The following is a 17,002-nucleotide window of genomic DNA, read 5'->3' as shown; positions in this document are numbered from 1 at the left end:
CTGGGGAGTCGGATGCTGAATCGGAACGTATGCTGGTTGTGCAGATGTATGGCCAGCATATCTTATTCTATTCCCAACTCTGAATCAGGCCCTATATTCAAGACACTTTTTTGGTCACAGTAATAATTGAGAACCACATCTAGGAAAACACTGCACATCATTATAAAACAAACTAAAATCTACATGTAGTGCTTTAATTACATATGTGAAATAAAAAAAAATAGGTTGTGCGCTGTTTATGTGAATTATCTTTTCTTGTTTTGTTTTATTTTTATGCCATTTACAAATAAATTAGCTTGCTGACTCATTTTGTGACTATACTAACCTAATACCTTGGTATTTTTCATTTGGATATTTCATAACAATTGAAATACTGGGTTGGTGACTGAATTTGCAACATATTTTCTGTATTATGTGCATTACAATAGAAAATAATATAAATTTGATAAATCAGCCAATATATTGTTATTTAACTAATGTTATCACTTTAACAAATGAATATAAAACTTTAGTAATGAAGCTTACATTCATAGTAGACTGCAGAAGTGTCTACTTGTTGGATGTGTAGACTGCTTTTATGTGCCTGTTCTGTTTTAGTCAATCTAGGTAATCTGCAAAAACAATCCTTCTATTATGGCGGAGTTTTGCAATACGTACATAAAATGTATCGGCGGAATGTAACAAAAGATTTATGAGCAACATCACATTGCGAAAACAACTCTGTGGACAGTGGCAGGTGATGAGTTTGACTGGAGTGATACACCTGTCAGACCGTAATACAGGTGCCCTAAGGCGATCTCAGAGAGGACAGAAAACTCCAGTGGAGCAGAAGAGAAAATGCAATATAATTTATTTATACTTATCACACATTTTGACCAACACCCTGGAGTCTGAAGCATTGTGCATGTGCCAGGAGAGAAGCGGAGCGTGCCCATTCATCAACACCACAAACAATGCCCTCATGTGGTCACTTTGTGGAGGATGAGAGAAGTTTAATTTAGTTAATTAAATGAATCCATTAATATATGTATATATCATATATTGTGAAAACATTTGCTTACACATGTCAAATAATTAATTCTAATTAAAGGTTTAATTGAAGTGGACTATGATGACAGATCCTGCTCATTAGTAACAAGTAGGACGAGAAAAAGGAGGAGCTGGAAAACATGGGAGGTCTTCTCATACATGGGTGGGCTCTCAGATCCTCCTCTCCTAAGTCGTCTTCTTATGAAAAAGTTATTTATATGCCATCTGAGGCATGTGATAAACTTTAGCAAGAAAATTCATAAATATTTGTGAAATTTAAACGAAACATTAGATAATATCCCATTTCTACAATTTCTTTTCATTTCAAGCATAGGTATCAGAAAGGGAGGGCAAGGGGTCAGCTCCCCCCAACATTTGAAAGGTGCTGGGCTGGCTGTGGACATTCAGGGGCTGTGCTTTACAGCAATAAGCTGCACAGCCCCTTCACTGCAAGGAGGAGGAGGTGTATTGTGCGGTTTTTAAGTTAAAACACTGCACATTATGCCTTCTCTTCCTTTGTGTGGCGCAGGGTAGCACAGCCCCTGACCATCCACCACTGCTGTTCCTCGGGTGGGGGGCGGCGAGGGGAGGAACAATTTATGTTGCCCCATCAACATAAAATCGTTACGACGTCCCATATTGCAAGATCGAGTTTATGTGATCTGCAAGGAATAGAAAGTTGTCGCAATCATCTTTCACACAAAAACCTTTCATTTTCAGCTTAATACATATGACTTATACTACATTATTGCATTTATCATGCATAAATAATTTAATCACATTTTTAATCCAGCTTGAAACATCGGCCTCATGGATTTCAGACAATCATTTGTCCTAGTAGTACTGGTGATGACTTGTGTGTGTTTGTGAGTGGTGTTAATTAGAATGTTTCTTCTGGTGGTGGTGATGTTTTGGGAGTGAGGAGGGTGTGATTGGGTATGGAGTGTAGTTTGGAGTAATGTGAAAAGGGGAATGGAATAGGATCAAAATGAGGCCAGCGAGACACAGTAATTTTGGGCAAAATCTTTTATTGAGTAGTCACAATGCTGCTCTGTTAAGATCCCGGGCAGGTGGGTGGGGTTCAGTGATGAGTGGTGATGAGACTGGGGAGGTAGGTGGACCCTTTTAGGGGGCTCCTTCCCGTGCGGTTCAGTGACCTTGCACGTCACCCCTGCTGGACCTATGGTCGACAGTCTACCGGTAGGTTTTTTGTTGTGGTGTTGTAGGTCAACGTTGCGGCCGTTGCAGATTGGTTGGAAGCTGCAGGTTTGTTGGTGAGCTGGATCAGCGTGTTGCTGGTGTGCTGCAAGTGCACGGCTGTTCTGATTGGTCTGCGGAGGTCAGCGACCGTAGTATGCAGCTGAAATTGGCTCTTGGTCGTGCCGCTGGTGGTGCGGAGCCAGAGGTGTGGATGGGTGAGCTGCTGGGAGGCTGGGTTGCAGCGTGTGTGCTGGGACCACCCCTGGGGGGTGGTCTGCCCGGGATACTGATTCAAAAAAAGCCAGGGAGGAGGGGGGATGTGGAAAGTGTGACCGGGATGGAGCTGGTCACTGGCGATGTTGGGTGGGCGGACTTGCGGCCGGATGTGCGGGATGCTCTTATCACTGACGGTCCCTCGTAGAAATGGGGATCGACGGTGGAGACACCCCTGGCCAGGAGTGAGTTGCTGAGCACGCCTGGGAGCAGGGGGGGAGAGGGGCTGGTCTGGGGTGGAGCCGGTCACTGGAGGTGTGAGCGGTGCGGACCAGCAGGCAGGTGGGCTGAGAGCTTTCTGCACTGGTGGTCCCTGGTGGGGATGGGGATCTTTAGTGGAGGTCAGCCTGGATCGGTGTCGGGTTTGATGTGAGGGTCTCCAACGCGTTTCGGCACAGGTGCCTTCTTCAAGGAGGTGTGAGAGGATCAATGCTTCTGAGGTTCTTATGTAGGGCACTTCCAGGGGTGGGGGTGTGATCAGGTGACTCATGGGGCCAATGGTGTGTTTGAAAGGTAATGTGGTGCAGGTGTGTGCAGGGACTTGCTGAATGGTGATGCGGTGCAGGTGTGTGCAGGAACTAGCTGGAGTGATGAATTTAATCAGATTAGGCCACTGGTGTGTTTGATAGGTAATATGGTGCAGGTGTGTGCAGGGACTTGCTGATTGGTGATGCGGTGCAGGTGTGTGCAGGAACTAGCTGGAGTGGTAAGTGTAATCATATTAGGCCAATGGTGTGTTTGAGAGATAATGCGGTGCAGGTGTGTGCAGGGACTTGCTGGAGTGATAAGTGTAATCATAATGGGCCAATGATGTGTTTGAAAGGTAATGTGGTACAGGTGTGTGCAGGGACTTGCTGATTGGTGATGCGGTGCAGGTGTGTGCAGGAACTAGCTGGAGTGGTAAGTGTAATCATATTAGGCCAATGGTGTGTTTGGGAGGTAATGCGGTGCAGGTGTGTGTAGGGGTTTGCTTTTTTATTTTATTTAAATATAATGCGGTGCAGGTGTGTCTTGCTGAATGATGATGCGGTGCAGGAAGTAGCTGGAGTGGTAAGTGTAATCATATTAGGCCAATGGTGTGTTTGAGAGGTAATGCGGTGCAGGTGTGTGCAGGGACTTGCTGAATGGTGATGCGGTGCAGGTGTGTGCAGGAAGTAGCTGGAGTGATAAGTGTAATTAGGTTAGGCCAATGGTGTTTTTTTTTTTTTTTTTTTAAAGGTAATGCGGTGCAGGTGTGTGCAGCGACTTGCTGAATGGTGATGCGGTGCAGGAAGTAGCTGGAGTGATAAGTGTAATCAGGTTAGGCCAATGGTGTTTATTTTTTATTTTTTTGAAAGGTAATGCGGTGCAGGTGTGTGCAGGGACTTGCTGAATGGTGATGCGGTGCAGTTGTGTGCAGGGACTAGCTGGAGTGATACGTGTAATCATATTGGGCCAATGGTGTGTTTGAAAGGTAATGCAGTGTAGGTGTGTGCAAAGAATTGCTGAATGGTGATGCAGTGCAGGTGTGTGCAGGGACTAACAGGAGTGATAAAAGGTGAGGTGATAGGGGTTGGGGCTGGAGTAGAGCGTGGGTGGGCTGGTTGGAGATTACTTCGTTATAACGGATTTGACTTCGTTGTCAATGTTGAGTCCCCTGGGGGTTAATGTTTTCAGCGTGAATATCCATCTAAGTTCCTCCTTGTTGAGGATTTTGTTATGGTCTCCGCCTCTCCAGTTTTTTTGCATGTGTTTGATTCCTTTGAAAGTGGTGCCTTGTGTGCTGCTATGGTGGTATTCTTTGTAGTGTACGGGTATGTTATGGTTCTCTGTTTGTTTGGTGATGTTTCTCAGATGTTCGGCAATTCTGGTTTTTAGTGGTCTGGTGGTCCTGCCTATGTATTGTTGATTGCATGGGCATTGTATGAGGTAGATTACGTTGTTAGTGTTGCATGAAATGTGTTCTTTAATTTTATACGTGGTGTTTGTCTGTGTGGATGAGAATGTTGTAGTGGGTGTGGTGCTTCTATATTTTAGTGTGACGCAGTTGGTACATGAGCCGCAGTGGAAGAAACCCCCTGTGAGTTTGGAGTTGTCTAGAGTGCTTTGTGTTCGGATGGGTGGAGGAATGTGGTTGGATACGAGTTTGTTATGGATGTTGGGGGCCTTGCGGTAGATGACTTTGGGTCTGTTGGGTAGGATACTTGTCAGTTGTACATCTTCCTTAAGTAAGTGCCAGTGTTTGTTGATGATTCTTTTTATTTGTGTCGCCTGGGTGTTGAATTGTGTGATGAAGGGAACGTGGTTGTCTGTGTTTTGTGGTTGTTGTTTGTATTCCAGAAGTGGTTTCCTATCTTCTAGTCCTATTCGGGTGAGTGTGGCTTCGTGATAGTCCGTGAGTTTTGTGCAGTTGCGTCTGATCTGCTTGAACTGTCCTGTGGGGATATTGCTGAGCCTGGAGGGGTGATGACCACTACTGGAGAGGATGTAACTGTTGACGTCTATGGGTTTTTGAAAAGTCTTGGTCTGTATCTGGTGATTATCAATGTATATTTCTAGGTCTAAGAAGTTGACGGAGGATTGGCTGTAATTGGTCATGAATTGGAGGTTCCAGTCATTGTTGTTGATGTATTGAATCAAGTCAAGGAGTGTGTGTAAGGGACCCTTCCAGATGCAGAGGACGTTGTCTATGTATCTGGTCCATAGGACCAAATTCGCATCCCAGTCATGACCCGTCCATATGTGGGAGTCCTCCCAACTGCTCATGAACAGGTTAGCATAACTGGGCGCGAACTTGGTCACCATAGCGGTGCCAGTCCTCTGTAGGTGGAAGTCCCCATCGAACCAAAAGTAATTGTGTGTGAGAATGTATTCAATGCCCTGGAGGATGAATGCGATCTGTTCTGGTTCCAGTGTGTCATCGTGATTGAGATGGTGTTTGATGCTGTCAAGACCCTGTTGGTGATTAGTTCACAAAATCATTCTGCACATGCCTAATATATACTGTAGACTGCATACATGTGCATGTATGCAGGTTTACATGAACCTGACACTTTTGACTGCTTATGTCTGGATAGGGGACAGGAGGGGCAGACTAATGTAGGCCGAGAACAGTAAGGGAGTAGTCACGTAATTGTGAACAAATGCAGACCAGCACAGAAATGCATATGCGCCTGTCCAAAGCCGTATCTAGTGCGTGTGCCCAAGGGCAGGTGCAAATACACAATGAAGATGACAGTTGCCAACGCTATCCTAATCCTAAATACACAAATAGAATGGTATTTGTATGTTTGCGCCAAGCTGGCTGCTTAGGTGAGATCTCCTAAGGGGGAGGTATCTAACTCCTCCAATAATAAAGCTTACACAAAAATATATCAGGTGTCCCACCTTAGCGCCTGCTCCAAAGAATGATCAATTGATACTTAACTTATATGTATCACGAATGTCTTTGGACTTCTTATCTCCAAATCAAAATGAGGTGTAACCAATGTATGTCGTAATATGTGAAGAAAGACAAAAGAAGAAAAAAATCTAGTGCAGATTGTCTCACCATAAATTCATAAACTACAAATAGAATATTTTCAAAAATGATCCCGATGCTATATGCAGAATAAATGCTTGTGTGAAAAAAATCCTTAATGTATAACACACATTTATTCAAAGCACAAATTAATATAGGCACATACAATACAATATACAAAAGGAGCTTCTAGATGAATAATGAGCCTCCTTTGAAACATCAATTCACCAAAGTTACAGGTGAAGTTGGCCTCCTACCAGAATCCAGGTAAGTAGATGCATATAATAACTGGGAAGATGTAAAAAACCCGGGTTCAGCCTCAGCTATTTGTCCTCATCTATCCCACACCGGTTCTGGATGGATCCTATGGTCCCTCTTTGCTGCCAACGCGTTTCTACCATTAAGGTCTTTGTCAAGGCAATGAGGGTCTAGTAATGTGGGCCACCTTAAATACCCTTATCAATCAGGAACTGGATTACTGGGAGGAGCCACCTTCTTTACAATATATAATTCGAAACATCAATTCATATATCACAATATATATAATCATTAAAATCCCCTATACTTATATATTTAAGATTCATAAATTATCCATATTGCACCAACCCCGAATTTTTCTTTTTATTACTTAAAAAACGGCATCCATATCACTTCCGGTAAGCGGGTCCACGTGTGTCCCCACGCGTCTCCTTCCGGTGTTTCACGTAAGACACACAGCACTTTGGGATAACTAATTCCTTCCCCAGGTGTCCAATACCAATACAGGTGATGTCCTAACGTTATGTCCTTACGACGGACACAAAGTTCCGTTGCTCTGAGCGTAATGGCCGGAAGTACGCGTCACGCGGCCTTAAGGATTCTGGGATTTGTAGTCAAAAAGTCCCGCCGATCCCGGAACTCCACGTAACACTGTGTGAGGATGCTTGGGGCTTGTAGTAGAGATGCCTCACTAGTTCTTAGAGTGAAATATCGATAACCATGCCTTCCATGTAAATCGATACATTGTCAGTGCTTTAATAACAGCTGAAGTTTATGGTTTAGAAAGTCCATTTATCCCATATTAGCCTATCGGTAAAATATATCTGTGAAATGACACGTACAAAATATATTATATAAAGCAGCCTTATATTATTAAAATGACCACATGTACATAATAAATAGATAATAAAAACTACATATAAATAATGAACTTATAAATAAAACAATTTAATTTAAGAACCATTTAATTTCAAAATCCTTATTGATCCCTCCCGGATGTAGAGTCTTAAGGGAATAGATATAATACATCTCTGCTTTAGCCAACTCATAAGGTAGATTATTGTTTCTCCAATTTACTTTTACTTGTTTTAAAACCCCAAATTCTTTGATATCCCTGATATTCTTGTTATGGATATCTTTAAAATGGGATGATAATGCATGGGTCTCTAGACCCTTTTTAATGTTACGGATATGTTCCGCAAGTCTTATCTTTAGGGGTCTGGATGTTCTACCAATGTAATATTTATTGCAATTACATCCTATATAATATACAACATTTTTTGAGTTGCATGTAGAGAAATCTTCTATTTTTTTCTCTATGCCATTAATCTTTATATTCAAACACTTCCTAACCCCCTTAACTATTTGACACATTATACATGTACCACATCTCTGAAAGCCCTTAGTGGTAATTCTACCACTAGTCCTAGGGGGTGAAAGTGCACTTTTGGTAACCTTATCCTTAATATTTTTTGCTCTTCTATAAATGAATCTTGGTTTATCCGGAAGTAAAGGTTTAAGAACTTGATCTGCTTTCAGGATAGGCCAATGAGTTTTCACGATTCGTTCGATTTGCTTATATTGTGAATTGTAATCTGTGATAAACGCCAACTTAAAACCCTCATTAGAATTTTTGATTTGTGTCCTTTTCTCAGTTAGTAATGTATCTCTTTCGAGATTTATGCATTTTGCCATAGCTGCCCGTACCTTCTCTTTTTTGTACCCACTATGTTCAAATTTTATTATCATATTGTTCGCTTGTTCTTCAAAAATATTATTCTCTGAACAATTCCTCTTTAATCTTCGTAATTGGCTATTAGGAATTGAATCCAGCCAATTTTCATGGTGGCAGCTCTGAGCATCTAAAAAAGTTCCTGAGTCCGTGGGTTTTGTATAGTTGCGTGTCAAGATTTTGCCCTCCTGTATATAAATTGTCAAATCTAAAAAATTAATTGTACAATCACTAATGTTAAAAGTTAATTTTATGTTAAAAGTATTCTCATTTAGATAATTACAAAATTCCTCTAATTTTTCTCGACCTCCACTCCAGATAAAAATAATATCATCTATATACCTCGCCCATGACACCAGATTCGCCCCATATTTACAATTATTCCACACATATTGTGATTCCCACATGCCCATAAAAATATTGGCGTAACTTGGGGCGAATCTGGTGCCCATGGCTGTCCCAACTTTTTGTAGGTAAAAACTATCCTTAAAGTGAAAGTAGTTATTTTCCAAAATAAAAGCTATCCCTTTTAATAAAAATTCTTTTAAAACTATAGCATATTCACTTTCTTCTAAATATAAGGATACTGCTTCTAAGCCCAATTGATGTTGAATAATGGTGTAAAGTGAACACACATCAGCGGTAATAAGTAAAAAATGTTCCTCCCATTTAATCGTTTTCAATAACTTCAAAATGTCCAGGGTATCTTTAAGATGAGACCTATTTTTTAAAACAAGACTTTGTAAAAAATAATCTATATACTCTGATAGGTTAGCTGTGACCGAATTAACTCCTGACACGATGGGGCGGCCAGGTGGATTATTTAGGTCCTTGTGGATTTTTGGTAGAATGTACAATACCGGTATTACTGGTTCCTCATTAATTATAAACTTTGATTCTATATCTGTTATGGCCAATTTTTCCACATATTCCTTAATTAAATTGGTCAGGTTCGTTAGAATCTTATTTGTAGGGTTTCCTTTTAGTTTTTTATAAGTAGTATTATCCGATAATTGTCTCAACACTTCATTTTCATACTTTATTCGGTCCATCAATACCACCCCTCCCCCCTTATCTGCCGGTTTTACAATTATATTTTTATTTTCCTTCAATTGTTTCAATGCTTCGTTTTCTTTTCTAGTCAGATTATATTTTATTTTGCTTCTAGGTAGTTCTTCTAAATCCTTTTGAACTAATTGGTTAAAAGTTTCAACAAAATTGCCCCTCATATATGTAGGGCAAAATACCGAACGTGGTCTAAACGTAGTGGAACTCGTAGGTTCCTCAACTATAGTGGGATCCTCATCGGTTTTAAGAGCGAAGAACCTTTTAAATGAAAGTTTGCGTATATATTTTTGTAAGTCAACATATACATTAAATTTATTCATATGGCACGTGGGGGCAAATTTTAATCCTTTCTCCAAAAGTGAAACTTCATAAGGATTTAGTACATGTTGGCTGAGATTAAAAATCTTTACTTTACTAATTTTTTCTTCTACCTGTGTGTTACTATTCGAAACGTTATCATCACGTTTTCTTTTTTTCTTTGGATTATGTTTTCTATTGAGGTTAATACCTGCCCTTTTACCTCTATGTGTTTTATTAGTTATCTTTTTCTGAAGTCTTGCCTCTCTCTCTCTAAAAAATGATCACTTCTCATTTTTTTTAAAGGTTGAAATCTGTTTGATATCTGAGGAAAGAGCCTTTGATCTAATCTATCAGTTTCCCATCTTTTTCCAGTCCTATAATTGTCTCCTCTGTGTGTTGGTGGACTGTCGTATTTCAATTTTCTATCATCATAATCCCAATGTTCTATTACTGGTTCATTATTATATTGGTTAAAAGTATACTGTCTCTGATTACTACTATAAGTTTTTTTAAATTGGGAGCTTCTATTACTAAGATTTTTTCTCCTTCTTTTTGACTACAAATCCCAGAATCCTTAAGGCCGCGTGACGCGTACTTCCGGCCATTACGCTCAGAGCAACGGAACTTTGTGTCCGTCGTAAGGACATAACGTTAGGACATCACCTGTATTGGTATTGGACACCTGGGGAAGGAATTAGTTATCCCAAAGTGCTGTGTGTCTTACGTGAAACACCGGAAGGAGACGCGTGGGGACACACGTGGACCCGCTTACCGGAAGTGATATGGATGCCGTTTTTTAAGTAATAAAAAGAAAAATTCGGGGTTGGTGCAATATGGATAATTTATGAATCTTAAATATATAAGTATAGGGGATTTTAATGATTATATATATTGTGATATATGAATTGATGTTTCGAATTATATATTGTAAAGAAGGTGGCTCCTCCCAGTAATCCAGTTCCTGATTGATAAGGGTATTTAAGGTGGCCCACATTACTAGACCCTCATTGCCTTGACAAAGACCTTAATGGTAGAAACGCGTTGGCAGCAAAGAGGGACCATAGGATCCATCCAGAACCGGTGTGGGATAGATGAGGACAAATAGCTGAGGCTGAACCCGGGTTTTTTACATCTTCCCAGTTATTATATGCATCTACTTACCTGGATTCTGGTAGGAGGCCAACTTCACCTGTAACTTTGGTGAATTGATGTTTCAAAGGAGGCTCATTATTCATCTAGAAGCTCCTTTTGTATATTGTATTGTATGTGCCTATATTAATTTGTGCTTTGAATAAATGTGTGTTATACATTAAGGATTTTTTTCACACAAGCATTTATTCTGCATATAGCATCGGGATCATTTTTGAAAATATTCTATTTGTAGTTTATGAATTTATGGTGAGACAATCTGCACTAGATTTTTTTCTTCTTTTGTCTTTCTTCACATATTACGACATACATTGGTTACACCTCATTTTGATTTGGAGATAAGAAGTCCAAAGACATTCGTGATACATATAAGTTAAGTATCAATTGATCATTCTTTGGAGCAGGCGCTAAGGTGGGACACCTGATATATTTTTGTGTAAGCTATCCTAATCCTAACCTCTGATTGGCGGATTGCAAATACTTTCCTGAAACTGGTTGATGTTTTTACAAATGTTGCCAAAGGGGCCCACTAAGTACTTGTGATGCCACTGGGTAACATTTTTTATTTGTGTGTTGCACATTATGACACCTCATTTTCTACAATCATGTTCTAGCTTTCCCTGGCAAAGCTCCTTGTAGGAACTACTAGTTCTAGTCCTTTTAGGAACTACTATTACTAGTTAAAACTAGTTAATCTGCCCAGTTTAAAATACAACAGATGTTGATAGTCTCAGAAGACATGGGGACATACATAATTTTTGGAGCTGTTATTCTTTGGGAAACTGCCTTAGTGGAGCAATACTTTGTCTATTTGATAACTGTCTTACTTTAGTTTGTAAGTAGAACTGATACTGTAGCATATCTTGGGTGGTCCAGTGGAGCCCAGAAAGGGGAACTCTTAGGCTCTTCTCTTTGGGATATGAAGGACTACAGGTACATACAGTAAGCTATTGCCCCTTGTAATATGGTGCCCCCCTGAGTCACTGGTAGATTTTAGTTAGAAGGAGGAGATGATGCTAAATCTAAGAGAACCTCCATTGGAGGATCTCAATGTACAGCCATGGCCAAAGGTCTTGAGAATGACACAAGTATTGGTTTTCACAAAGTTTGCTGCTTCAGTGTTTTTAGACCTTTTTATCAGATGTTACTATGGTATAATGAAGTAAAATTACAAGCAATTTATAAGTGTCAAAGGCTTTTATTGACACTTACATTAAGTTTATGCAAAGAGTCAATATTTGCAGTTTTGACCCTTCTTTTTCATAATCTCTGCAATTCACCCTGGCATGCTGTCATTCAACTTCTGGGCCACATACTGAATGATGGCCACCCATTCTTGCCTAATCAATGCTTGGAGTTTGTCAGAATTTGGGATTTTTTGTTTGTCCACCCGCCTCTTGAGGATTGACTCCAAGCTCTCAATGGTATTAAGGTCTGGGGAGTTTCATTCCCTGAGTCACTTAGTTATCACTTTTGCCTTATGGCAAGGTGCTCCATAATACTGGAAAAGGCATTGTTCGTCACCAAACTGTTCTTGGATGGATAGTTGCTCTTGAAGGATGTTTTGGTACCATTCTTTATTAATGGTATTTATGGCTGTGTTCTTAGGCAAAATTGTGAGTGAGCCCACGCCCTTGGCTGAGAAGCAACCCCACACATGAATGGTCTCAGAATGCTTTACTGTTGCCCTGACACAGGACTGATGGTAGTGCTCACCTTTCCTTCTCTGAACAAGCGTTTTTCCAGATGCCCCAAACAATCTGGAAGGGGATGCATCAGGGAAAATAACTTTACCCCAGTCCTCAGCAGTCCAATCCCTGTACCTTTTGCAGAATATCAGTCTGTGCCTGATGTTTTTCCTGAAGAGAAGTGGCTTCTTTGCTGCCCTTCTTGATACCAGTCCATCCTCCAAAAGTCTTTGCCCTGTGTCATGCTATCAATAATGCATCCTGAGACCATTCATGTGTGGGGTTGCTTCGCAGCCAAGGGAATGGGATCACTCACAATTTTGCCTAAGAACACAGCCATGATTAAAGAATGGTACCAAAACATCCTCCAGGAGCAACTTCTCACAACCATCCAAGAACAGTTTGGTGATGAACAATGCTCTTTCCAGCATGATTGAGCACTTTGCCATAAGGCAAAAGTGATAACCAAGTGGCTCGCGGAACAAAACATCAAAATTATGAGTCCATGGCCAGGAAACTCCCCAGACCTCAATCCCATTGAGAACTTGTGGTAAATCCTCAAGAGGAGGGTGGACAAAAACCCCCACAAATTCTGACAAACTCCAAGCATTGATTAGGCAAGAATGGGCGGCCATCAGTCAGTATGTGGCCCAGAATTTAATTGACAGCAAGCCGGAGAGAAATGCGGAAGTCTTGAAAAAAAGGGTCAACACTGCAAATATAGACTCTTCGCATAAACTTAATGTAATTGTCAATAAAAGCCTTTGACACTTATGAAATGCTTGTAGTTTTACTTCAGTATACCATAGTAACATCTGACAAAAAGGTCTAAAAACACTGAAGCAGCAAACTTTGTGAAAACCAATACTTGTGTCATTCTCAAAACTTTTGGCAATGGCTGTATTGTGGTGGAGGACACACCTGTATTTGGGGAAAGGTTTTGCCTTGTACTTCTTACATTTAATCACTTCTTAAATGTATGTTTCTCTCCTTCATGAGACACCAAAAATTTTAGTTTTGATTGTTCCTGTATTTTAGAATAATTATGTTGTCAATAAAAATAGGATTTGCATGTGGGCAATAGGCAGCATGCTGACTGTTGTGCTTAGGAATGGTGATGGCCGCACCAACAAATAGGAAAATAAAAAGAAGAAAAACTTAAGACTTTGGGCATGCCAACACTTGTGGCCTTTTGTCCCGAGCTGTCCCATGGATACTCAATGGTTCTTATTTGCCATCAATGGTTTTTACCTGCTGTCAAATGGTTCTTATCTGCCATCAAATTCTATTTTTCCATTATTGAAGGATAGGGGGTACATGATAGAAACTTTCAAATATATCAAGGGTTTTAACAAGGGATAGGAGGGAAACATTCTTCAAAGGAAGATAAGTATTAGAACACAAGGACATGCACTGAGGTTTTAGGGAAATATGAGGGTAAATACAGCACAGAAAGGGTGGTGGATTAGTGGAATAGCCTCCCATCAGAGGTGGTAGGGGCAAAGACAGTAGAGCAATTTTTTTTTGTCAAATCTTTGTATTGAATTAAAAAAAGAGGAGATAAAGCATTAAACAGTATGACAATATAAGCAATATGTCCATTTAAATTTGTACAATACAAGTGTATGACCACCCAACCATATAGACCAATATCAAGAGACTATACATAAGGTCATGAGGGTAGAACATTATGGTAGTACAGAGTAGAGTGCAAACAGTCAATCATTAACATTAAACTTTTAAGGAAAACTATAAAATATAAACAAGGGGAGGGGGGGACAAGGTAGGGATAAGGAAATAAACTATAATCAGGTTTGCAATATGATATTACATGTGCTGCTGTGGTGCTCTGCCTGATTGGCTCTCAGTCGCTTCCTAGCTACCTGGACTCTGGCTGCTACGTGTAGCTACTCACCTGTTTGAATTTCTCATTACCTGACTGTTCTGTCTCCGCCTCTCTGCACTGATTGGATCTCCTTCCTTTTTTACCTCTGCTGGTTCTCTGCTCTGGTGCCAGCTATAGCCTATTTTTGTGGCTTCCAGTTCTAGTGAGAAGTTCTTCCTCTTGTGCGTTCCAGCTCCTCATGTTCCAGCATCTATGTACTCCCTGCAAGTTACATATAGCAGTGGTTGTCACTTCCGAGTGTCACTGTGGATTCTTTGCAAGTAACATCAGAGCAGTGCCTGCCACACCTCAAAATCTGTGTGGATTTTCTGCAAGTAACATCAAAGCAGTGCCTGCCACACCTCAGCGTCTGTGTGGATTTTCTGCAAGTAACATCAGAGCAGTGCCTGCCACACCTCAGCATCTGTGTGTATTCTCTGCAAGTAACATCAGAGCAGTGCCTGCCAAATCTCAGCGACTGTGTGGATTTCCTGCAAGTACATCAGAGCAGTGTCAAATTTGCACTTCTGTATTGTGTGAATCTTTTGTGTATTCCTTCCAGGAGTCTCAGCAGCTCATCTGTGTCTGTGTGGCCAATCAGCTAAATTACACCCAGCTGTCTGCACTGTAGTTCAGTGTTTACTGTATGTGCACTATCTGCAATTTACAATTCCTCAGTTCAGTAGCAATTTGTTGTCTGCATTAATATTTAGAGCAGTTTCTGATATAGCCAAGTGCATACCAGCTCTCAAGGCTGCAACTAGCCAAGTGCATACCAGCTCTCAAGGCTGCAACTAGCCTAGTCCATATCAGCTCTCAAGGCAGCAACTATCCAAGTGCATACCAGCTCTCAAGGCTGCAACTAGCCAAGTGCATACCAGCTCTCAAGGCTGCAACTAGCCAAGTGCATACCAGCTCTCAAGGCTGCAACTAGCCAAGTGCATTCCAGTTCTCAATACTGATACTAGCCAAGTGCATACCAGCTCTCAAGGCTGCAACTAGCCAGGTGCATACCAACTCTCAAGGCTGCAAATAGCCAAGTGCATACCAGTTCTCAAGGTTGCAACCGGTCAAGCATATATCAGCTTTAAGGCCACATTCCTGTCAGTAGCCATCTATCATCACAACTTCTTATAAATTGACTCTTCAAGTATCTTTTATCAATCGACTCTTAATCAATTTACTTACCTAGCTTCACAATCAATCAACTCACTATACTATATTGAGCTCCTTTTTCCTGGTAATGGTTTTACTGTGAATCTTCCCAGAGAATCATAACATACGAACACTAAGACATTGTCTGCATTATGGAAAGCATTTATATGAGAGATTGTAAGGAGTTACTATTCTGCCAATAGTTGTCTTTTCAAATATCACTTTGTGGTTTTGAAGACCTTAAAAATCTAAGCCTGAGTGGTCTAATCTAAATTCTCAATATATACACCACATTTTCTACAAAAACCCAGTATGCCCTTGTCCACATTAGGGCTGGGCAGATTTCCTGTCATAATATAAAAATGGGAGCATTTTCACTTTAACTTCTGCAAGCGAAGGAGTAGATCTAGAAATCCAATGTGTGAAGATTATTTTCTTTGATACTGTACTTATCATAATAACAATTGGGATTGCAGAGTATTGGGAGGGACCCAAATTCCACCTTGAAAAATTAGTGCATAAACATGCTAGAGGGACCAGGGACACATTGATCGATAAAGGATCATTAAGAAAAACCACAACTTTGTTCCAAAATTGTTTAATCTTTCAGCACTCCCAGATACAGTGGAAAAAGGATGCAGACACACAGTGGCATTTGGGGCATTCTCCAGTCATAGTGGGGTTAAAGCGGGCATGCTGAGCTGGTGAGATATACACCCCTTGCAGTTTGCACAAATGGACTTCCTGGAGGTAGGAAGAACCAAGGATTCTCACTGTAGAATCATAGTGCTTAAATAGTTGATCTGGGGATGTAAGAGATGGTAAATCCTTCTACCACTGTGAGACTATTCCATCCCCACTGGACCTGGAGAAAACTTCTGTTAGTGATATAGTTTATACAGTATATATATATATATATATATATATATATATATATTTGATGTGATAATCTACCTTTGCACAGGAATTATTGCTGATTGTACAGGATCAGGAATTGTAGAGGAGGTGTGTGTCTTTGTTTGGTGGAGTGAGGAAATGTAAGGTCTCATTTGTAAGAACATGTAAAAATGAGATTGGGGCAGGTTATACTTCTCCCTTGTATCAGAGAATTGGTAAACTTGTCTTCCAGGCAGGGGAGTTTCTAGAGAGGGGGGGCTTGTGTGCAGTCTCCAACATGGGCCCCCTCCTCTCCATCTGGCGGCAGCAGCGTACTGAGCTGGGCACGGCCAGCGCTGGAGTTATAGACTCTGGGCACTAGAGTCTATAGAGAATGTGCAGGTCACCGGGAAAATGAGCACGGTAGCCATTTTCTCTGTGCTACGCATGTGCAAATTATGGGAAAATGGCCGCTGCTGCCATTTTCCTGTCGTTTTTACAGTGCAGGACCCCTGCACCGATGTGGGACTCTGGAGAGGTATGTAATACAATGGGTGCAGGATGTGCGGTGCGGGGCCCCCCTGTACCTAGGGGCCCATGTGCCCCCATACCCTGCACCCATTATAGATACCCCCCTGCCTCCAGGGTCGAATACCTTGAATTAATCTGTTAATCCTTTCTCTCTCCAAAGAAGGAAGTTTGTGTTAGTGAGGGATGGATGGAATGCAGGGTTGCCCCAAAAAGTAATACAAGAAGTTAACAATGGATTTCTCTGCAATTTCTTATTCAGGGTAAACCATGAATAATAAATATAATGAAATAAAAGATTCTGAAGAATATCAGAGGCTGTTTAAATGTTTTAAGGCACCTGGGGATAATGGGTGGAACAA

Source organism: Taudactylus pleione, unplaced genomic scaffold (assembly GCF_031769625.1).
Source record: "Taudactylus pleione unplaced genomic scaffold, aTauple2 ptg000458l, whole genome shotgun sequence".
Classification (NCBI taxonomy): Eukaryota; Metazoa; Chordata; class Amphibia; order Anura; family Myobatrachidae; genus Taudactylus; species Taudactylus pleione.
This window is presented reverse-complemented; position numbering follows the sequence as displayed.